The sequence below is a fragment of the Coffea arabica genome, chromosome 10c, assembly GCF_036785885.1.
Source record: "Coffea arabica cultivar ET-39 chromosome 10c, Coffea Arabica ET-39 HiFi, whole genome shotgun sequence".
NCBI classification, from domain to species: Eukaryota; Viridiplantae; Streptophyta; class Magnoliopsida; order Gentianales; family Rubiaceae; genus Coffea; species Coffea arabica.
Window position 1 is genome coordinate 46,986,025 of NC_092329.1, and position 25,575 is coordinate 47,011,599.

General features: G+C 34.4%; 1 long non-coding RNA gene across 2 annotated transcripts; it reads right to left on the reverse strand.

The window, feature by feature from the left end:
- Window positions 1–7,350: 7,350 nt before the first annotated feature.
- On the reverse strand, window positions 7,351–14,457 carry LOC140015581 (uncharacterized). Of its 2 annotated transcripts, XR_011822227.1 has the most exons (3): window positions 13,294–14,457; window positions 10,072–12,497; window positions 7,351–8,248 (listed from the first exon to the last, which is right to left on the reverse strand). It is a non-coding gene; the product is annotated as an uncharacterized lncRNA (long non-coding RNA). The 2 variants fall into 2 exon arrangements; XR_011822226.1 differs by having other exon boundaries at window positions 7,351–12,497.
- Between the last annotated feature and the right edge of the window lie 11,118 nt (window positions 14,458–25,575).

The following is a 25,575-nucleotide window of genomic DNA, read 5'->3' on the forward strand; positions in this document are numbered from 1 at the left end:
GCTGGAAAATTTCTATTATGGCTGGCCGAGAGAGAGAGAAGGAATTTTAGCTTTCTTTTTAGAAATTTTGTGGTGATTTTGACATAATCTTGTTCAAGACATTTGATCTTGAGCTAAAACAAAGAGGTTTAAGAGGGAAAAAACCTAGTTTTCCAAACTATTTGCTTGCTGGAAATTTTCATAGGAGGCTCTGCGCAATTTTGGAAAATTTGTTATAACTTCGTATCGAAAAGTTAGAATTGCGTTCCGTTTGTTGCGTTTGAAACTAGACTCATAGAGCTTTTAATGGTATAAAATTCAGGGTTTAGTTCAATTTTTATAAATACCGACAAATCTGCAAATTTCTTGAAAATCATGACTGTTCTATTTTTTTTTTTTTTTTGTCGAAACGATAGATGTCCTATAACCTAATCTAGCCTAGTCTAAGGGGGAAGGGAAGGGGATTCGATGTGAGTACAGACTCCATCGATGAAGGTCAATTAAGACCGCCACAAATTGTGGCAATTTTGTGGGAGGCAGGGATTGAACCCCTGACCTCCAGCATCACCTTTAATGGTGATGACCACTGGACCAAATGGCCAGTGGCATGACTGTTCTATTTCTTTACTTGTGATAGCAGTGAGTTTTGAACTGAAATTTGACTAATCTATGAACTGAATTTCATGAAGATGTCTTCTAAAACCTCTTAGTGATTCGAGTCTATTTTCTAACGGTGTAAGTTTTGTGCTTTTTCGACCTACGAAACTGAAGGTATACCTTTTCAAAGAATATCACCAAAATTGGGAATTTTATCAAATGGATTGAGTAGGACTAGGAAAACTTTAGAAAGCTTTTCTGGGTTTTAAACCTAACTTTCTTTGATTAAATCCTGCATATTTTGAATTGAAATACTTAATGTATATTAACCTTAGCATACATGAATATTTCACTTGATTTGAACTTGATAAGAACTTGATTTAAAGAAGAAACCGTGGCCTTTTTGATCTTCCAATATTAGGATTAAACCTGTAGCTTCTGTAGTTGCTAAGTGAAGCTTCGAATTTCATATTTTCTCATCATCTTGGCTTTGAGTAGCTAGATTCATGATGGATTACATGATCATAGGATTTGAGCCTATCCAAGAGGACGAACCAGGGTTGAAGTGAAACGATTGCGATTAAGTGGTGAGTGTTCCTTGCATGTTGTGCTTTCAATGACTATATGGAATGTTGTGAATGTTTGCTTGAATGTTAAATGCTTTTTAATAATTGTTAAATGAATTTTTAATGGGTGAGTGTACTTTATTGCACTCAACCTAAGTGAATGTGAATTTTCAATGATCAAATGATTGAATGTTTCTTGTGTATAAATGTAAGTCTTTGGCTGAACTGAGCCCTTGCCCTTCATTGCCAGTTGACTCGAGCTAGAAGCGGACTCAGTCGGACGGCTGATGACCCTGGGACAGTGTTAGGTATACTCGAGTATGACCACAAAGTACTTACCAGTGAATGAAATGTAATGACTGAATGATTAACTGAATGAAATGATCACTGAAAAAGTTTTCACTTTCAAATGTTTTCAAATGTTGGAGGTATAAGGAGAAATGGACGGCGACTAAATGACTGAATGAATGAATGGCTCCAAGTGAGCATGTATCCTTTCAATAATTGAATGTTTGCTTTTTGAATGACTGCTTATTACTATGCAAAGTGTGTGAAGTGTTAAATATAATATTTCCGTGCTTTACCTACCTGACTGCTTGTTTAGGAACCTCACTGGACTTTTAACTCATTCTGTTTGTTTGTTTTCCTTACAGAAGTGGAGGTCCGGAGCAAATAAGCTTGAACTAGCGTGTATAGCCCTCTTGTACTTGTACTTTTGGTAAATAGAATGTATTTTGGATATTTGATGTTGTATTTTACATTTTACTTTTGGTTTGTAATTAAACTTGAATTATTAGTTGAATTGTAGAACTCCAATATTCATATGAAGGTTTGAACGGTGATATTGAGAATTGATTGTAGTGAATATAGTGAGTCCTGACGAGACTTTGGTAGGCGGTCTGCCAAACCCTTGGGTTCGCCTTAGAGGGAGGTGGAGTCGGACATTAAGCTTACTCTTTGATTGGGTCAAATAGAAGTTGAATGTAGATATTAGTTTCTTTTGGGTCTTTTTCAATTCTTTACCTCTAATTACATTACCAGTCAAGTGTGTTGTTAAGGTGACTAAAGTTGATGTTGGGTTTAATTTTCCCTTTCTTTTTTTCTACTTCTTAAATTCCACTATTCCTCTACTAATGAAAAATTAAAATAAAAAAAAAGTGTGTTGTTGAGATTAATCACATTCTTGTTAAACTACATAACTATTACATCATTTACTTTCCTTTTCTTCTTCCCACACTTTAAACTCTTTTCTGTTATACTTTTTCATTAACTTTATATGTCTAATTCCTAGGGGTGGGCAAAATTATCCACTAATCTGAAAACCCGCCATATCCGATTCGATCCGATCTGAAAATTAGGATATCTGATCTGTATTATTCAATTGGGTCAAAAGAGGGTCGAGTATCCGCTAAGATGTGGGGCGGGTTTGGATCACAAAATTAAAAATGTAGATACTCGACTCGCCCCCAGATATATATATTTTTATTTTTATACGTATACTGTAAAATAATATTTTTAGAGCTAAATAAGTAATTTCATTAAACAAATTGCATTACAAATACGAAACTATAGTTTATTTACAAAATTCATTTGTAGAAATCATGATCTTATGTTTTATAGAAAATAATTTAATTAATGTGGAACATATATTTAAAAAAATATGCTACTTATTTCAAACATTTATTGATTTTGAATTCTTTAATTTTTTTCTTTTCTTGTATTCTCTTCGCATGCTTGTTCCTTCGTCAGAGACCTTTTTTGAGAAAAAATCTTTATTAAATTCTAGATGAATGTGTAAAATATAAAATTAAATTAGTATAAATTATTTTTAAAAAAAATTTAAATGATAAATGGAGTGGAGTGGATACCCGTTGACCTGACCCTATCTCAGCGGGTACCCTATAATCGGGTACTCACAGATATGTAGGGCAGGTGAGGGTCAGAAAATGATTGACCCGCAAGATGGAGATTGAGTCAGCCAAATGATGGACGGGGTGGGTACTTAACCCACGCCCACTCCTGCTTGTGCTATAGTTTTGGCAATTTAGAATACCAACTTTTCATGTGGTCCTTACAATACTTCTTCCATTTTTTCGCTAGTTTTTGTAACTAGACTCGACATAATATCATTTTAACCATAAACTGCTTTCGATTTGGTGCCATACTATCTTGCTTTAGCACGCAATCATATGTCACACTTGAATGGTTTATTTCCACTTTAACACAATTGTGTTAAATATCCATTTTTTTAAACAAATTAAAGGATGTCGAGACGACTTGATGTTTATATAATCTTTTTTTCTTTTCTTTTTCTTCAAAATTATTGTCATGTAGTTATTAACTCCACAAACAATAAATGGTGAAATTTGGACTCTCATATCACATATAAATTTTTGTTGTAACATGTATAGAATTACTTATACTATATAAAATAATATAAATATTTAAAGCAATTTAGTTTATAGAATTAGATCTATGTAAACACAATTTCCTAACAAAAGGAGTCCATCGATAGTTGAGCGGTTTAATGGATATGTGGCAATAATAGTAACAACAAGAGTTCTTTTTTCTTGGAAATTATTCTTTTTTAGAGAATTTGTAGAAGAAACGAGGAAATTATTTTATGATACCTTTTTTAAAGTGGAATATTTTGGATATCGACTTCAAAACCATTTCTCTGATACACACAAAGAATGGTAACCTTTTTAACGGCGAGGTTGTACTTGTACTCCCCTCTCCTCAAATTTAGTAATATTATATTTGTGCCTCTAGTCTTAAAAATAGTAACCTTTTTAATTATGAGGTTGTATTTGTACTCTCCTCTCCTCAAATTTAGCAATATTATATTTGTGCCTCTAGTTTGAGATATATATAGTTTACAATCTTTAATGTTTGAGAATTTACAATTTGATCCTTGCATGTGACATTTATATCTGACCCTTTCAAGTTAGACCTAATAATTATATATTCTTTTGTAACAAGCAAAAATATGTTGTCAAATAGTTATTAACTCCATTAACAATGTGTCTCTACAAATACCATACACTTAAAATTAGTCTCTTGAATTATGAATCGTTATTTTTTGTAAAGTGCATAAAAATTTTCATTCCTTGCAAATTTTAATTTACAAGTTTGGATTCGTGTAAACATAATCCCGTAAATACAAGGATTTAGTCAATCCTTGGATGCCAAGATAGTAACAGTAGGAATTAGACTTTTTAATGTTTTTCAACTTTTATTCATCAAATTCAAATTCCATTTGCTAAGAAGATTTATTTTTTCCCTAATCTAATCATAAAGTTTCTAAAGCTATAGAATATGTGATTAGAAATTTTTGAGGAAAAGAGAGTAAATTTATTATGGAAAATATGCTATAATAGTAGGCATTACATCAAAATGAGCCTCTTCTAGTTAATACTAGGCTCTAAACAATAAAAATCATGTTTAGCAAGAAAAAAAACCATCCACATTGACTTAGAGAATTTTTGTACTCTTAGAAAGAGGTGGATGCCATACTTCATTACAATAACTCTTAGAAAGAGGAATTTTATATTTATATCGAGTTTCATAAAGTTTAATCTAAATAGGTCCTAATATGAGTCTTGGTGGCTTTATGAGAAAACCCTCAAAAGTAGCTTTTTTTTTTCCTATAGTTTAGAAGCTACAAGCAAATCTTTTTTTGAGTTATACCATCTTAACATTTTTGTTAAAAAATGCAATGGATCATATTTTCAAACAATTGAAAAAAAATCTCTCAAATATTATCAAACTATCAAATAACTCTCATGTAGTCCTTGCAAATTTATAATAAAGGAGGCAATCAGTATTATGTGTCTTCATTCCTTTGCACCTGTAACAATCATTGTGGATGTTTGACATTCATTTAGTATGAATTTACGTTTTTGGCAAGATATTCTAACAACCTTTCCGAAGAAATAATTTAACCTTTGGGGGAAATTTTAGACTCTAGAGATTTTTTTTTTTTTTGAAAATAGCCTTTTCTGTATCCTAAATAAAATGATGTTGTACTATTTATAAGTTGATTTATTTGCATCAGACTCTACTATTCAAATTGGACTGAGTAATTACTATTTGAATTGAAATGCATATCAATTCTTCAGCCAAGATGGCAGAAAGGTATGCTATAGATGGCAGAAAGGTATGCTATAGGCGGCCTCTCTATTTTGCCCTAAAAATAAACTTTCAATTAGTTTAGTTTTCCCACAACCTATGCTTTCATGATCAATTAGATCCTAAACTTTTCCATAAGTTGAAAAGACTAGTATGTTTGTGATCATTTGAAATCATAAGGTCCTGGGATCCATGAGTTTGTCCAAACTTTTATCTGATTGTCATCTTCTATTCTCCAAGGAATACTTTGCATTAATACTTCTTTGGCCTCTCAAATATATTTTCATCCACATGAAACATCAAAACATTCACCAATTGCAAGAAAAAATGATTAAGAAATATTTTCCCCAAGCCTTGAAAAAGTTGGGAAGGAGGGGAGTATAAGTGAGGGGTCTTGGGTTCAAGAGCTTCAACTTACACTAAAAAAAAACTATAAAAAAGTTGGGACAAGTTTGGATTCTCTAACCTTGCTTTCCGGTTAGAGAAAAGTTAAGAGTAGAAATATTCCTAAAAATGAGTCATCCGGCAATCTTAAACCTATAAACATTTTTTTCAATTAATTCACCATAGAGCACGATCACTCCCAGTATTGTCATTTCACCAAAATTGTCAAATAGTGAAAGTATACTCTTTAGATGTTGCATTTGGCCAAAGAACATAGATATCAAGTGTTGCATTTGACAAATGAACATAGTCAAGTAAGTTGAATTGGCTTGTGCAATTCCTTTCATTAAAACTTCTTTTTCAACCAGCGAAAGTATTATTTTATAACCATTAAATCACTTATAAACTCTCTCCTAAACAAGGCTAAAATTTTCTTTTTTCTTTTGATCATATAAGGATGGGTAAGATACTTTTGAATCTCATCATTTAACTTGAACTGTACACTTGTTTTCTACCACTAGGATACAGTTGAGGAGGTTTTGAGAAAATTAGATTTAATTAACAAACGTTAAAAGATTTGCTACGAAAATTTTGAGAGCAATACTCACAACATGAGTGATCAGTGGTTTCTCCTTCTCCATTTTTACTTTGCCTTTTCCTTTGATCTCCCTTAGTCCTCCCTCATTTTTTGTAGCTAAGGTAAACCAAAATAGCATTCTTGTTGTCTCCTTTGACACAATCTTAGTGGACTAGATTGGGGGTGATTATGAGCTTTTCTGACAAGGTTAGTCAAATTTAGGTGTTTTAACAAAACCAACAAACAAATAAAATACAAGAAAAATTAGCTTAATAAAATAAAATTACATGGTAAAAAAAGAACCAAGTTAATAGCGTCTTATGCTTTTATTTTTGTATTGCTTCAAATGATTCATGATTCAATGTTTGTGGGTGTTTACTTGAAAAATCATATTTGATTGTCCCTTTTTTTTTAATCTTAAGCCTAACAAACCTGGGCAATGGTATATTTGTTAACATGCAGGTTTCTCATTGCTACTTTGGAGGAGCTGGTTTGCCATTATAACTTCATGCGTAGAAAGGATTATGGTCGCCAAGGGAATTATTATTGCATTAAGTATTTGAATCACTTCAAAAATAGTGACCATAAGTGCTTGTGCCATGCTTCACCTAGTTCAAGGAGTGGCTATTACTTGGGCTTTACCTATGTCAACCTAGTTAAGTATCTTTAGTTAGTCTTAATTTAGCTTTCTGAGATTTATTATTGTGCTTTTCTTTTTTGACGAGTGTTTCTAAGCTTATTATTGACAGTGCTTTCCTTTTTATAAGTGTGCCTGTGTTGAAATGGATGGAATTTAAGTTCAACAGATACATTTGTTGTTTGGCGTTTCTCAATATGTAGCAAGTAGCTTTCACATACTATAATGATTATGATAGCTTTAGCTTCTATACTCTATATCAAAAGGAACTAATCAAGTTCTCGATCTTCCTTAAAGGAACTTTGGATATGAAGGTAGTATTTTTGTGACGACCTTACCACCACTTAGGGCGAAACCTAGGATTTAGCGGATCATCTGCTTGGCTCTCGCCAAGACTCACTCACTCATATTAACTTCAGAGATAACAATTCATTAACTAAAGCCATTAACAATCTATCTTACTTAAGCACATCCCAAAAAAAAGTAAAGTTATTCAATCAATTCACTAAGTACAAATAGGATGGCAATTTACTTAAAGCAAGGCTTCAACTCTCGATTTCACTATTCTCCAGTTCCACATTTCCAACCCTTATTAAGGAAAACAAACTAAATGAGTGAACTTATGCCCAGTGAGATTCTAAGAAAACAAGTGATCTTAAACACACAATTTCACTCATTCAGTAATATTAGAGGAATAACCAATCAATTAATAACAGGATAATTCGTGAAATAATTCTCAACAAATAGCACAATTAATATCAAAGGATACGATACTGATATGGACTCTAGAGGTGGCTCCCGTTTGTTTCCAGATGTAGCACTTAGCTCCATTCAGTAATTCATTGTACAACTTCTTACAATCACTTCACACTCCACCAATCTCCTCCTTATATCCTCCAGAACAATAAACAATCCCTTACAATCATTAATCACTTCATAACTCCAATAGGCGCCTCAATAAGGGTACCAAACATTTCAGTGCCCAAAATCTTCCAGTCTACTCGACCAACCGCTACTAGCTCGAATAAACTATCCAATAGTGGGGTTTAGACCTAGTTCAGCCATTCTGATAAAGTACACAATCGGCTTACATTCATGCACAATTCCAGTAACAATTAGGCATTTATCATTTTCACAATTTACTTAAGTCGAGTGCAATAAAGTATACTCTCGCCTTTTAGTAAAATAGTAGCAATTGTCAATTTTCACTCTAAACAATTCAAACATCAATATTCCAACAAGTATCCGTCAACTAGGCACATAACATTTATCATTCATCAAATATTCAATCATTACAAACAAATGTAGAACACTTACCCAAAGTAATTTGAATTCACTACTCGGTGCTTGGACCCTCCTCCGGTTCTTTCTCAGTTCCTGAGATAGTTATGAACTTATTAGTTTATTTATTATTTTCCCCAATGGTGAAGTTAATGTTCACTTGATGATTTTAGCTAAATGTATATAGGGGCATATAGGTATAGTTCGAGATGTTTAAATGCATACTTATATAGAGGGTTTTAAGATGATCTTAATATTTATCTTATTCTACTACATCAAAGGTTCAAAGTTCAGGTAGCTTTAATCTTTCAAGCCTTAAAGTTCCATATTTTACAAAATAAAGTAAAGTATACTAGTTATATGGCAATTTACATTTTATAATGAAGATTGTGATTTAGGTTCTAAGGATCATTTAGAAATAAAAGGATCATTTTAGAAATCAAAGTTCTAAATTGATAAATTTTCTAGAGATTGGCAGCTTAGTATTCCTATGAACTTCCTTGATTTCGTCCTATATTTTGGATGAATTTTCACAAGTAAAACTGTTAGAAGATGGTTTGAAGGGGTTTTGGTCAGTTTTGGGTTCAAGTTCCATTTTTGAATTCAAAGTTAAACTCAAAACCTAAGCATTTGTTTAAAATGGTTAGAAATAGTTTTCCAGCAATGGGTAATCAAATTTCTTACTTTAGTTTGCTATTTCCTTACTTAAACTTCCTCAAACTAAATGTATATTTTATGATCATTCAGTTATAGATCGTTTTTGGTTAAGATTGAGTTAAAATTTCTAAAGAAACTTAGGAATACAATCAGAATCACTCAATCAACCCAAATCTGCCAAACAGTTTTGCATGCTCAACCAGCTCCCATTTCTTTTCTAATATTTAGTCTTTTCCTCCCAAATCAGGACAATCACAATGTACAGAGTAAAACGGAGGAGTAGGGATATTTTTTGATCAATATATACATAAATTTCAGGTTACAAGATGAAATCTAAGCTTGGGAAAACATAACAGCATTCTCAGGTTCAAATTTGAAGTTTCCAACCGTATATCTTCACCAACATTTCATTTAATGGATCAAACATCAACCAAATTCAACATGTATTCACATAAACATTGTAATAAGATTATGTAGCTTCGAAATCCTGCAAAACTTCTCATCAAATTCTAGTTTTAGACCAGAATCACGGTTGATGCTCCATCGGACCGGTTATCAAGCTAGTATATAGTTTATCAGTCATTTTATCCTCAGTTCCGCCTCATTAATCGAATTTTCACCAAAGAAAACTTGCATACAACTATAAGTACAGCATACATAAGGTACATAACATGATCTTCCAGTCAATTTCCACCAAAATACCCAGGTCAAAACTAGAAGATTCATCATTGGCTAAGCTGAAAATTTTCCAGCAGCCATGCAGTCCTCCAAACAAGAATTCCAGCCACAAAAGTCAAGTTTTTCACCATAAAAACTGATATGCTTGCTAAGATTGAAGTGTTTTAAGATATATGGAGTTAAAATATGTCAATTTACAACCAAAGTTTTAGATATAAAATTAGAAAAATCACAACTTCTCTCCCACGGGTTCCAACAAAAAATTCCAACAAGTTTCTTCAAGTTTTCATCCAAAGTCACCAACTTTCCAGTAGATTCAAAGTTAAAACATACTATATATCATATAAAGAAAGAGATAAGACATATATCATGAACTCTTAGTAAAATTCCTCCAAAATTTCAAATGAAAAACTGTGAAACTAAGCTCTCTTTTCCCCTCGGGCAAAGCTGGAAATTTCCAGCAAGAAATCAGTCTTCAAGTAAGGTTTTCTCTAGAAAAACTCCTCTTTTCTTCACTCAAATTCAACATGCAACACGTACCTAGGTATATTGAGAGAATGGATGGTGTGGTTAGCAAATTTTACCTCTTTTACCCTGCAAATAAAAGCTAGAAATGCAGAATCAGCTTCACCCCATTCCCTCTCAATTTTCAAGCAACAAGTTGCCCAGAAAGATATCCAGCTTTTGGATGAACTTTTCTCCAACTAAACCTCTTTTTATTGGTTCTAATTCAATCTAAGACATCACTAACTAAAAGTAGAAGGAAAATGAAGAAGAACTTAGTAAAGTACTGCTTATTTCTTCACGGTTTTGGGCTAAAAAAATTTCTGGTCTCTCTCTCTCGGTTCCCTTAGTTAAATAAGTTGAAGTTGTTTCTTGTTTCTTGGATAGCGTTTCACGGTTGAAGAAGGATGGAAGGGTCTCTCAACTCTCTCTTTCTTTTTCGATTTTAGAAGTGGTCAAGACAAGAAGCTTCCAGGTTTCTCTCGGTCTCTCAACTCTCTCTTTTTCGATTTTAGAAGTGGTCAAGACAAGAAGCTTCCAGGTTTCTCTTGGTCTCTTAACTCTCTCTTTCTCTCTCGGTTTTGGAAGTGGTTAAGACAAGAATGAAACAAAAATTGGTGTTTGGGAGGTTTTGTCTTGACATATCTTACATGGTAGTTTAGGTATATTCACATGGCAATTTGGTCATTTGGCAATAATTTTAACACTTGGCAAGAATATTGACATTTGTCAAATACATGTATTTTGTGTCAAGACATTATTCAAATATGGCCAAATAATTTTTAGTGGTCACGCTGTTGCTCCATTAATTTGTTCTAATTAGTATTATATCCCTAGGGTTTAATCTTGCAATGAATTAGAAACACGTATGTCGCGCCCCATTTTTTGAATGAAAAATAAATAATTACGATTACGAATTTATAAAAATGAATTTTTGATTGAAAAATGAGTTTTTGATTTTTAAAAAATAAATAAAGAAAATATGCCTAAATGGCACTTTAAAAATGCGACGATTTTGTCCTCAAAATAATAGTTTAAAAAGGGTTTTTAATGAAAAATAGGAGTCACCACTTGGTATTGAGTTAAGGTGTACCAAGTCACCTAAAATGAATTTTAAAGAAAAAGTAGGAAAAACCCTTTTTAAACGACTCCAAGTCTGCGAAAATCAAAAGAAAAAGACTCGGGAGTCACGGTTGAAGAAAAGGAAGGCAAGGATAAAATTCAAGACACCCTTTCAACCTAACCAAAGCTAGTTGCATGATTTAGTCAAAAATTTTCTTAATTTAACCTAAAAAACTTATCACATTTGGATGTTATTATATGAATGCACCCCTAGACCTAATGGATATCAAAAGGGTCAATATGTCTCTTCGAAATTTAGTTGGTGCAAATCGCATTAATTGCGACGCCCAAAAGTGATTCTTTGAAGAGATCACGAATATGCAACAATGAGATTTAAAAAAAATAGCAAAATTATAATATATAAATATACGTGACCTAAAAGAAAGGGATGCAACATAACGGGTGCGGGGAATAAGATTCGTGACTCAATTTTTTCTTTTATAGAGGGAATACGAGTGTGCTAAAGTTAGAAAGTCATACTCGTCTATATTCCATATTCAAGGGGTATTTCCTAATTATCTAACCTAATTCTAGTTTTTTTTTAAATGGAATGCACATCTAAAATGTCATTTTTCGCAGATGGGGTAAGGGATATATATATAGAGGAAATATGGGATAAGGGATATACATATGGGGGAAAATATCATGCAAAAATGGTAAGGATCCTAAAAAGTAAAAAATATGCATGAAATGTAGTGATTTGTCACACAAACATAGTCTAGCACGTGGACGGTCCCTAAGGGTTTAGTGTTGAAGTAGTCCATATCAATAAATTCTCACTAGTATTGGACTACTGAAAAATCGAAAAAGAGTGTCACAACTAGCGTTAGACTAGTGTGGAATCGGAAAAAGAGGCCATAACTAGTTTTGAACTAGTGTGGTGACGTCATGCATTTATTATAATTAAATAAATCATATAAAACATAATAAAAACACATAAATCACATATAGCACATAACACATAAACATGATATCTAGATGTAAATATCCTAAAAAAGCGAGTAAACACATAAACACACAGGCATGCAAACACATAAGCAAATAAAAGCGAATAAAGACCTAACTGTTACATTTTGGGGGCCCTAACTACAATTTAAAAGGGAAAAGAATGAAATGAAATAAAATAATAACCTAACTATTACAATTGGCATTTAAATGCCTTTCAAATAATCAAGAATTAAATAACAAAATAAATATACAAAATTAAAACAAATAAAGTGAATAAATAAATAAATGAAATAAAATAAAAAGTATTCAAAAAAACATGCAATTACACACATAAAATCACATAGGAGCACATAGGATCAAGTAAAATCAAAATAAAGAGTAGAGTATACCTCCCTTGAATTGGTGACCTAATGAAATGACGGTACTCTCTTTCTACCTTCCAACAAAAAAAAATGATTAAGGTACCAGTTTAATTAACAAATAATCATAAGAGATGAAAATAAACATGAAATTGAACAATTAAAATATTTAAATGAAAGTAAACAACTTATATTCAAGAAATTAAAACAAGCAAGGACCTAATTGAAACAATTACGAAACTTTGAGGGGTCAATTTATTATTATTACAAATATTAAGGGTCTAAAAATAAAAAAGAAATTAAGGGCTTAAGATGAAGCTTACCAAAACCAAATGCTAAAATTAAAAAAAAAAAATGAAAACCCATTTGCTATAATTAAACAGCAAAGTTACCCAAAATTTCACTAAAAATCCAAATCAAAACTATAAATTTATCAAAAATTAAACCTTCAAATTTCATCCCAAAACTCATGAATGCATTAAAACATGCCAAAGAAAAATAACATTTTGAAGGGATAAAATTGATTAATTTTTCCAATTTTTTGCCATAGTAGCATTAGATAAAAATTAAGGGGTCAAAGTACAATTTTAAAAATTTGCATGCAAGCTTCGTGCTTTCTTCCTCATTCATTGGTTTCTTTCTACAACTTTGCAATTTTCTACTGCACTCTTGCACCTCAATCCCACGCACACATTTCATACAAAAATTCCAACAAAACCCATTATTTTATCAATCAAACTCACATAAACCCCAACTCATCATTTTCAACATAACCCAAGCATGATCGTCTATCTTTAGCAGATCCAACAGAGAGAATCCAGATGAAGAGAGCAACAAAGAATAGATGATATTAGCTTTTGTGTGGAACCATACCTGAAAGCATTTGGGAACTGGATTTGCGTGAAGAAAATGAAGAGATGCCACCTGGAGTGTTGGTCACGAAGCCAAGAAACTATCCACAGATGGAGCAGCGCTGATGACTGCGCTTCTTTGGGCTTTGGTTGGATCACCTTCGAGACGTTTTCTTCAACTAATTTCTGAACAAAAGTTGTTCCGGTCACTCCCAAGAAAGTGCAGAAGCCAAAAGATCTCATAAGATACTACAATCGAAGCAGAAATCTGGCCCCAAAGAAGGCTGGTTCGTCAGCCTGGTTAGAGTTTTTGCAGAAAATTTTCCTGCACTTTCTCCTCTCTTTTCTTTCTATTTTTCTTTCCCTTTGATCTCTCCAGCATCCCCGTTCTCTTTTAGACCTTTTCCTCCTTTTTTCTGGTTTCTCTTCTCTCTTTCTCCTTTCTTTTCTTTCTCCCGTTTCCTCTTCTTTTTTCTATCCCCAGAAACCCTTTTTTTCTATTTCTTTTTCTTGCCTTTCTTTTGTTTCTTGCCCACCGTTTCCTTTGCTGTTTTCTCCTCTGCTTCCCTCCAGACTCTCCCCAGATTTTTCTTTGTTGGTTTCTTCTTTTTCCTTCCCCCTTTTTCTCCTTTTTTCCCTTTTCTCCTCTTTTCTTCTTGCCCGAAACCCTATTTTCCCTTTTTCTGTTTTTTTTCCAGATTTTCTTCTGACTCTCCCCATGGTCTCGTCCTTCCTTTCTCACCCTTCTCAGATGCTCTCCTCCTTTCCCTTCTAACCCTCTTTCTTTGCAGTCTCTCTTCCCTTGCTCTCGGTCCCTCTTTTGTCTTCCTTCGTTTTTTTCTTTGTTGCCCGCAGTTTTGCCTTCTTTTCTTGTTTCTTGTTTCTTGTTTCCAGATTCCCTTTTGTTTCTTCAGTTTTTTCCTTCTCCATCCTCCATAGCTCTCTTTTCTCTTAGCCGCCAAAAACCCCCTCTCAATCTCCTCTCCTTTTTCGGTTTTCCTTTTTTTTTTTTTTTTTTTTGCTCTTTTTCTTCTTCCCAGCCCTGTAGCCTCTTTTTTGTTTCTTTCTTGATTTCTCTTTTCCTTCTAGATTTTACCCGAAGCTCCCCTCTTTCCCTCTCTCGGTCTCTCTTTTTCCCTTTCTTTTCTTTTTCCTGCGCTCTGTCGAAAACCTCTTCTTTTTCTCCCCTTCCCGTAGCTTCCTCCTTTTGTTTTCCTTTTTTGTTTTTAACTTTTCTCCAAATTTTTCTCAAATCAACAAGTGTCTTGCCACCTAATCTAGCAAGTGTTACGGTGTCAATAAAAAAATAGGGACACGTGTCTAATGCCTATCCATCACACTTAACTAGTTTGCATGGCCTCCACCTATCTATTATATATGTGTTCCACATATTTTTCCTTTTTAATTTTTTGTTTTCCAAAACAAATTTAGGATAAATAACAAATGTTACATTCTCCCTTCCTCTTTTTTTTATTTTACCTTGCAAAAATTCATTTTATTTTATTTTACCAAAAATTGAAAAGATAAAAAGATTGGAATTTTTGTAAGAATTTTCTTTTTCCGAAGTTTAATGCAAAAATGTTTTAAAAGAAAATGATGAACCTAATTTACTAAAATAAATAAAATAAAGACTAACTATCATCTTGGCAAACTTACTCAACTAAAATGAAATAAAATAAAACAAGAATAAAAAATAAAAAATAAAGCTAAAATTGAATTAAATAAAATTGAAATTTTGGTTTCTACAATGTAATTAAATCGATCGATAAGTAACATAACATGTTCGAATTTTTTAAGTAAAACGTGAAGAGTATGTATATAAATTTTGGATTCTCACACTACAAACTTCTATTATTCACCTCCCAGGTGGTAAAACAATTAAACACTTAAATTCATCAATAATAAGGTATATATATATATAATTAAAATAAAAGCATGAAATTTACACAAAATTTTAGGGTCCTCACAATTTTAGTGTATCTTAGTTTTATGTGTTTTGTTTCGAATGACTACATATCTTTGGATTTGTTGTGATTTTTTTTTTGAAACCTTTGTATAGCTATGTTTACAAGCATACTGTAGACAACAAATTTTTAATTTAATTTTATTTACTATTATTTTTATTTTTATTGATTAAATGTAATTATTATTCATTTTTAGTCCCTTAGTTTTTATTTTTAAGACATTTTTAGCATAAAATTTATCGAAAAAAGAAAATTATTCACAAAAATATGCTTTATTTCTTTTAGATTCAATTTATGAAAGTTTATTGTTTGTTTACCTAAATTAAGAGAAAATCAGAAGAAAAAAAAAAGCCATCAATCAAAATCAACAATTTTTTTAGCATTTCATTTGATTTGATTAATCTTGTTTTATTTTTATTTTATCTTTGTGTGTGTGTGTGTTTTTTGTTGTTAAAATTATTTATTATTATTCACAAAAAAAAATCCAGCTGCAATATTCTGCTCCATTTTTTTCACTCAGATTTTTTCTCCTCCGTTTGATCATTCCAACACTAAGCTAGCTGGCTTTAATCTCAATACCAGGAATATCCCAGATCAAGAACCAACAGACGGCTCTCAAAGTAGGATAAAAATGCAGCTTCGTTCTACGCCATTGCTGTGAGGGTTTAGGAAGTGGAGTACCCTATAAAAGGGTCATAAACGTAGAAGGGAGGATAGGGAGTGTGACGGCTAAAGGGCATGGAGAATCTGTTGGCGGCTAGAAAAAGAAAAATCGAGAGTTGAGGGTTTCGTCTGAGAGCTTGGGGAGGCTGCGGAAAAGGAGCTTGAGAGAAGAGGATAATAGAGTAGAGAGTGTTGGCGGCTGGAAAACAAAAAGAAAGAAAAACAGCAAGGAAGGAGCTTGCGAGGAAAAATTGAAAAGGGAAGAACCACAAGGCAAGAAAGAAGGGAGATCGAGGTCTTTCGTTACTTTCTGGGTCTGCTCAAACGAAGCTCTTCTTCTATTCCATTCATCTGTTGGAGGATACTGCACATCAAGGTCAAATCGTAACTTTCCTTGCATTTTTAACTGTAAAGATGCTTCCTTTCTCTGTTTCTTTTGCTTACCATGGATGTTTGATGGAGGAGCTGGAAACTTTCTTTTGGTTTCTGATGATACCATCACTGGTTTCATCAGAAACAGAAATCCATTACCTTTTTTCTGTTCTCGTGTGTTCTTCATGCTTTTCCTTTGTTTTAATCGTCACTGGTTCGTGTATTTATTTGTTGTGGCTGACTTTGATGTTTTTCTTGTGAGTATGGCCTCTTGCCTTTGTCCCTAGAGCCATCATGATAAGCAAAGCACAAGGCTGTTAGGGTTCTTAGAGTTAGACTTAGAGTTGGCTGCAACAAGCTTCAAACTCTCGGCTTGTTGCAGCAGCTTTTCCTTTCTTTGGTTGTCGAAGTTGCGGGTGGTTTGACATGTTTGATTTTGTTCGTTGCCTGACTATGATGCCATGAACAATATCTGCTATTAAAGCTGCATCTTTGACATTAAGGGAACATGAATCATGCATTTTGTGTTTATCAAGTCTTGGTGAGGTGAAGTTGTCTTCTGGAAAAATGTGTGTGGAAGTTTTGGGGGTTTGTTTTTGAGAATTGGGTTGGATTTGGTGCCTGGGATCATGCTCGTTGTCTCTTAAATCTCTCCTTCATGGCTGTTTTTCTTTTCAGTGGGTAGGATTGTGTCTTACGAATCTGTTTTCTTCATTAAAAGTTTGGGTGTAACCCATGTTCCTGATGCTAGTTCATGTTAGGTCCACGGTAGAGCTTAGAGTTGTTTGAAGCTTATGATTTCTTTGGTGTTCGGTTGATTGGTATATCATATGCATGTTCGCTGCAACTTTTATTTCTTTATGCACCTTTGCTGCATTTTTCATATGGCCGCACTTTCAAATCTATTAGAATGTATTTCTGAGGTAATGGCATCAATGGGTTGAAAATCATTACACTTGGAAGGTTGGGTTGAAGTTGTTTCGTATGAACATGCTTGATGAGTAAGTTGCAGTAAGATCGAAGTGAATTGATCTGCACTTGTTGAAGTATTATTTTATTCCCTCGTGAGTTAATTGCTTTTTCTCGTTCCAGAAGTGTGTGTTCACCAAGAACTAGGTGATTGCATTAATGGTTTGGTATGATATTGTTCTTTTACCTCACGAACCATGAGTGGGTTTCTGCTGCTGAAACTGAATAGCATAGGAGAATAAGTTGCAGAAACATTCTTTCGGTTGCAGAAGCTTATTTTTTGCATGAAACTTGTATGAAAGTCTTCCAAGAATTCCTTTATTAATAGGTTTTAACCATGCTTAGTTGGATTTAGCTCAAAGTGTTGTGTGAATTTTGTTTGTCGAAAGTTTACTTGGAGTTGCAGAATCTTGCGCATGAAAATATGCAGCAGAACATTGCCGAAAGCTTCATAAGTTGCTGAAACTTTGTTGCAGAATGTTTTCTCACGTTAATTTGCATGGAGTGTGCATGAAAAACTTTCAAAAATTGCCTCTTAACCCCCCAAGTCCCCCTTTGTTCTACTATGGCCCAAGCAATCGGAAAAATCAATCAATTTGACCCCTCTAACTTTTTTTTTCCTTCCAATTGGATCCTTGTTTAGTGAATATAGGCTGTTTAGTTATTTAAATGCTTTTAATGATTCCATCTCGTAATCATGTGATTACTTGCGATGCTTTGACCTTTTCTTTGTTTTTTGAGGTAAATAAGTAATCTCACCTCATTAGGACTCCATTCCAAGGGAGGTACACCCTATCCCTTATTTTGACTTTATTTGACACTATGTGCACTTATGTGTTTTATGTGTGTAATTGTATGATTTTGGATGTTTTACTTCATTTTGTTCATCCATTTCTTCAGTTATTTAATTTTACTTTAATTTATGTGCTTATTCTAATGTAATTATTTGGGGGGCATTTAAATGCCATTTTTTGTAATAGTTAGGATTTTACTTTCTAAATCTTCCCCCTTTAGATTGTAGTTAGGTACTCCCCAATGTAATAGATAGGGCTCATTTGCTTGTTTGCCTCGTTTGCTTGCGTGTTTCCTTGCCTATGTGTTAATTGCTTCCCTAGGCTTCTGCATCTAGATGAGCATGCTTATGTGCTACGTGCTATGTAAAACTATGTGCTTTGCATGTCTATTTACTTTTAGTATTATTATCTGATTATGTGGATGGAATGCACCTTACCGTGGCTAACCCAATGCTAGTCATGGTCTTCCCCTCGAGCTCTCATAATATCCAATGCTTGTGAGAGAACGTTAGTTAAGGGATAGTCCAATGCTAGACCCAATAAGGCCGCCCCTCGCTAGTACATACTCGCATGCCTTCACTACATTTCATTCATTTTTTCCTTTTAGTATTTTACACTTTGCATGAACCCTTACCCTTTTTCCGCATTTGGAACACGATCTTTAGGACTTTGCATTTCATTCTAGTTATTAGGGTCATCTGCTTGATTAGGTTAGGGAGTTACCTTTCTGGTAAGGAAAACGGACGAGTGTGGCTACACATAGCCTTAGCACGCTCGTTTTCTTTCTAACCAAAAGGCAAATCAAAAGTCACAATATAGGGTCTTCCCGTACCCGTCTTGCTTGCATTCTTCTAGGGCTCATGCATTTCTAAGGCACATTATCATTCGTACTCCCACTTTACACTATCATTTTTTCACATTATCACTTCGCACATTACCACTTTACCCCCTATCACTTCACACATTTTCACTTTATATATTCTCACTCCGCATACTATCACTTTATCCACTCTATCATTTTGCACACTATCACTTTACTTTACATCTGAACATTTACACTTTACATACTCATTTGCACACCTACACCTTACATTATCCCTCATATTCATTTGCACCCTTGCACTTTACACACTAATTTTTTCACTTGCACTTTGCACTTTTGCACCTGGCACTCGTTTTACACTCAAAGACATTTTCACACACTCTCATTTTTCCTCGAGCATTCATTTGCATTTATTCGTGACCTCTTTGAAGGTTCACCATTAGCTATCACAATTCATGTGATTAGACCAATCGAGCCTCAAAAGAAACATTTTGTCTCATTCGAACCAATCATTAGATTTAGGTTTGCATTAATGTTAGACACATCCAAATATGATACATCTTTTGGTTAGAAATTAGGAGAATTATGACTAAATCATGCAACTAGTTTAGGCTAGGTTGAGAGGGTACCTTAGACATTGTCTTTGCCTTCCCTCTCTTCAATTGTGACCCCCGAACTTGTCTCTTTGATTTTCGTAGACTATGAGTCATCTAAAAAGGTTTTTACTTCAATTTTTCAAAAACTACTTTTTTGATGACTTGGTACAGCTCAACTCAATACCAAGTGGCGACTCCTACTTTTTTGTTTAAAAACCTTTTTAGATTATCATTTTGGCCAAATCGTCGCATTTAAAAGTCCCTGGCCTTTTCCTTTATTTCTCACATTCACACACTTCACATATTTCACGCACACTACATATTATGACTTCAAACAACTTTTTCCATATTTTTTTCAAAAATGGGGCGCGACAGTTTGGCGACTCCACTGGGGACTTCTTAAGTGGGTCCGAGCACTTGATTTGTTATTCTTTTTCTTTTTTACCCTTTTCATGTATCGCATTTGGATGTTTAGGGTTGCATTTTTTCTTTTTTAGGATTTTTGCATTTCGCACGTATCAACTCACTCCCTCACCCATTTGCGTATGATTGATTTGATGGATGGATGGTTTATTTATGTGATCCCGCGCTTTGCATTGCATTTGGGTAGGGGGATATTACCCTAGAGTCTCGCGTCGGTTCTCGATCCCTCCCCTCTAAACAGAGCACTAGCATACGTGCATACGCTTTATTTTTTATCTCTCATTTATTTTTCTTTTAGTGGCTTGTCACGCCACTCTTCCTTATTAGGATTAGACGACCCACTTGGACGTGTGATCACGACACGACGTGTGCGTAGCATGATCCGAGGGGTCACTCAATCTTCCATTTTAATCTTTGGGTTGATAGCCTTTAGATTTTAGTCGAAGGTTGAGGATTTTGATAGATCCACTTGGACATGTGGCCGTGGCACGACGTGCACGTAACAATGTCTGAAGGATCACCCAAGCCACCGACAAAGAATCTTGGGATTGATTACCTTTAGTTTCCAAGTCTGAAGGCTCGAGGACCTAAAACCTATCGAGTCTAGATGCATTAGTGAGCCAATACCTCATGCATCCATGATAGTTTACCTAGGGTAGAGTCTGTCTTATCCTATTAGGGACATTGTTCACGAGGGGTGGGATCCAACCCCTCTTCTTCTTTTATTGCTTTCTCTCTTTGTATTGCTTTGCTATAATGTGTTATGTGTATTTGTCTGATTGAACTAACTTTTCTTGGTTTTTGTCTCCATTGCATTCATAAACACTAGAAAATAAGAGATCTGGCATGATTCTCTTTTAGAACCTACCCTCTTAGATAGGTTATTGCACGTTTAAATTTTAATGTATTGCATTTGTAGGTGCACATCATTCTAGGCCTAACCTGGCATACAAAGGGTCCTTTTTGGTCATGATATAATTGCATGTTTTATTGCTTTAATAAACTGACATCATACATCCACCTTAGAAGGGAATGTCATTTAGGGAATCCCGTGTTAGGAATAAGCCACCTCGTGTCTCGGATACTTAATCCAAGGAAACTTGCACGTTTACATTTTGTATCATCCAAAGGGGTAGTGCATGAGGTAAGGTAGGATCCGATCTTTTCAAAAACGGCAAAGCAATTTTTGCACATTAGAATATGGGCATCTAACAATCATCTCTTGGCCATTTTAACATATTTGGTAAAATTCCCTTGCGTAAAGGACATTAATTTGAAGAAATTCACAAATAATTTCTCATTGTTGAGACGATAAATAGATCGAGGCCGAATATTGATTTTAGAACACTCATAGACTTGTGCATTGTAATGATTTTTTGAAATTACCAGTGGACAGACAATTCAATCAATTTTTTTATATATATCTTCAATTTCATTCAATCCATTTGATCAATTTATTCATTTCATCCAACCCATTTTATCCATTTATTTATTTCTAGGTCAATCCGGTCAATTTTGAATAAATCATCAATTTCATTCAATTCATTTGACCAGTTTATTCATTTTTATGTCAATCCGGTCAATTTTGAATAAATTATCAATTTCAAATAATCTGTTTAGCCAGTTTACCCATTTTTAGGGTGATTTAACCAATTTTGAATAAATCATGAAATTCATCAAGTTTATTTTATCAATTCATTCATTTTTAAGACAATCTAGTCATTTTTTAATAAATCATTCATTTGACCAGTTTACCCTTTCTTAGGGTGATCCAATCAAATCTTTAGATAAATCATCAACTTCATCCGATCCGTTTGACTTGTTTATCCTCGTTTAGGGTTTCGGTCTAAGGTTCACTAAATAACCTAGTCGAAACATTGCAATTCTGTCAAGAGTAGGCTCTTTCTCACATCATTTTATGTGTCGATCAAAACAAGCAATCCATTCAGACTTTGTCCTCAGCTTTAGGACAAATGTCTCTTCTCATTCCAATTGGCCAAATTTTTTAAATTATTTTTCACTCAATAAGTTGGTCGGATTCATCAGGTATTGTATGTGCGTACCCTAGAGGATTGCATTCTCATGTTAGGTCTACCCTTAGCACAAAAAGGGTTCCTCATAGGACATGCATCCGAATATTTTGGATATTTACTAACTCTTATCTTTTCCTTTTTCTTTATTTTTGTTGGAAAAACTAAGCGATGGCTAAATCTAATGGCAATTCCTTTCAAAATTCTCAGGTAATATTTAAACATAGCTTCTCGTCGAAATTCCATCATAACACGATCTCACAGTCAAGCCCAAAAGAGTCGTGTAAACATGAACGTACAACCTGAGCCAACGGAGAAGACTCCTACAACAACCCAATCTAAGCCTACAAGTTTGATAGCTCAGCTAACTGAGCTGCTTGCTAGATTCAATGAGATGTCTATGGAGATGGCAGCCCAGAGGCAACTAATCGACCAACTCATCAATGGTGGCATTCAGCTCGAACCAATACCTGCCAAACAATCTGAGTCTGAACTTCCACCCCCTACCCAAACTACTTTCAATCCATCTTTCACCGTTCCACCTCCAATGATTACCAGACCACAGACCCAAACTGCCTTCAGTCCCTCTTTCATTGGTCCACTTGAAGAAATCTTTAATTACACTGTTGCAAATCCATCATACTCTTACCCCTCTAATCCTTCATTCAATCCTAGTCATGCTCAAATTTCACTACCCCAAATTACTTTCAATATTCCCCCTGAACCACAGACATTTTATCAAGCCACTGCAGAGCCTTTCCTGTTAGACAACGCTGCCCAAGCAAAACCAGAGATAGGGGAATCTTCTGCTCCTGTTGACATGAAGTTACTCAAGCGCCTCGATCGTTTCAATGAATTCATGAGAAAAATTTAGGGTTTAAGCAAGCAAGGAGTACTGGACTATGATGAGATTTGTCTTTTTCCTGATGTACAATTGCCTTTGGGGTTTAAGACTCCGAAATTTAACAAATACGATGGCACAGGCAATCCCAAGACAGACCTCCGATTATTCGCCAACAAGTTGGGTAGGCCAGTAGATGATGAAAATCTATCTTTAAGGCTATTCCCAGAAAGTCTGGAAGGCGACGCACTTGATTGGTATTCAAATTTGAAATCTGATGAGATAAAGATTTGGCTGAACCTGTCCAATGCGTTTATAAGGCAATATGAATATAACTGTGAACTAGCACCAACACGGACCACACTAGAGGGGACAAAGAGAAAGCCATCTGAAAACCATAAAATCTATGCTAAGAGATGGAGGAAAATAGCTGCAAAGGTTGAGCCGCCAATGACTGAAGACGAAATCATTCGCACCTTTATTAAAGCACATGATCCCCCGTATTTTGAGGAAATCTTTCGCATGACTGGATGCTCATTCGCCGCTATTGTTAACAAGCTTGAAAAATATGATGATTTCGTGAGGGTTGAAAAGATTATTAATGTGTCTGCCCTGAAAACTCAAGTGGAAACTTTGCAAGGGCAAGATAGTAGTGAGAAGAAGCAATAATTCAAAAAGAAAGAAGGGGAAGCTGCCTATATCTGGGATTGAAACCTTGTCCCAAGACCGAGACCTCAACAATACCCTGCCTACTCAAACCCTTACCCTACTATTCAAGCCCTCATCCTATTTATCATACTAATATCACTCATCCTCGATCTCGCCTTAATTACACCAACTCGTCTATAACCCCTTTCCAAATATCTCAACCTAACTTTCAACAAATTCGATCCCGACCTCCCTACAATCAACAATTTCCTCCACCAAATAGACCCACCTATAATTACCCCCAACCTATTGAACCCCAAAATCAGAACCGTTATCGCACATTTACCAATCTTTGTAGGCCCATGGACCAATTGTACGAACAATTAAAAGTCGCCGGTAAAATCGGCGTAATTCTCCCTCCAACTTACCCTCATAGTGTCCCTGTCGGATACAATTCACAGTCTATTTGCGCTTATCATTTGGGAGCACCTGATCACCCAACCACCGATTGTAAAGTATTTAAGCACAAAGTCCAAGACATGATCGAGACAGAGGAAATAGTGCTAAGAAAAAAGGGTGAACAAGGACCAAGCATAAGTACAAATCCCTTTCCCGAACACAAGGACGCCTTTGAGGCATCCACCCCCAATGAAGAAATTTGAAAATTCTGAAGGCGGTTTGCACAATTGGATTGCCGAGTATCTTCCCTCTCGAAGGGAATTTCGATAAATTTAAGGATTGTCATTTGCTAAAATTCATGAAAATTGTCACTATTTTCTTTTGCATAAATAGTTTTATCATGTTCAATCAAGTTTTGGCTAAAACAATTTTTGCATTATCAAGTTCCTGTGTTGTTTTTTGCATTTTTCAATAGAGTGCATAGTTACATTTTTTTCATTATTTTTGTTTGTCTGATATCATTTTGTTTATATTAGTTGATTATTTACTGTTTTTAATTTCCTTCTAAATTCTTTTAGATGGTCAAAAATAAAATTATTTGATCATTTGGATATCACCGTTCTGGAATCCGATGATGACAATCTCGATATCACTCACGATTTTGAGATTATGGAATCCGAAATTCAAAATGAGAGTTATATGAAGAAGTATCTGATTCTTTTTCAAAAGGTCTCGAACAATATGAAGAGAAATCCAAACCGAACCTAAAAAAGACAGAGATTGTTAACATTGGCACTGAGACTGAGGTCAAAGAAATAAAGATCAGTATACATTTGAAAGAAAAGCAGAAAAAGAAGATGATTGAATTTTTGTCCATGTTCCAAGATGTGTTTGCCTAGTCGTTTGACGATATGGAAACAAAGTGCTAAAGCGAATTTTGCCAATGCAAGATGAAGCCAAAAGCAAATTTGCCCCAAACTGGCAAAACCCATTTGTCGTTCAAAAGGTGCTATCGGGCGGAGCACTTGTTCTAACGGAGATGAATGGGCAGACATTCCCTCAACCTATCAACTCAGACATGTGTAAGAAATTCTTTATTTGATTGTGCAAATTTCTTTTAGAAGTCACGCAAGGGACGAGACAAAAGTCAGGTCATCTTCCTTTCCAATCAAAACATTTCATCCCTAGTCATCCCCTTTAAGTTATCAGAACAATAATTTTCGTTTGGCAACCCCTGAGAATTGCAAACCCCACACTGGGACAAACTTATTTTGATAGAGAGATGATCGAAAAAAAAAGAAATCAAAAGAAAAGAAAAACCCCACACTAGGGCAAATTTAGTTTTTAAAAAAATATAAAAATGAGGAAAATGTAATAAAGAAAATGCAAAAAGAGAAAAATCCAATCAAACTGGGGGCAAGTTTTCCCCAGTTTTGTTCAAAAATTGGAAATAATTTCAAAATGATGCAATTTTAGGATATTTCACACCTTTCATCAAATCTACTTTCAAGATTCAACCTTTTTCAAAACACCCCACCAGACCTCATTGCAAAAACTCAAAATCCTGGTTTTCGTCACTTGCTATATTTCTATTGAAAATTTTCTAATCAACTGGTAAGTGATGTCCATAACGCTTTCACCTAAATTTATGAGAGAAAAGCATTCTACTGATACCAGAAATCTTCAATTCACATTCTTGAGTCGATGATGATCAAAGCTTTCCATTATTTTTTAGGTGAAAACCCGAAAGGGTACCTCAAAAAAAGAAGAAAAAAAAAGGGC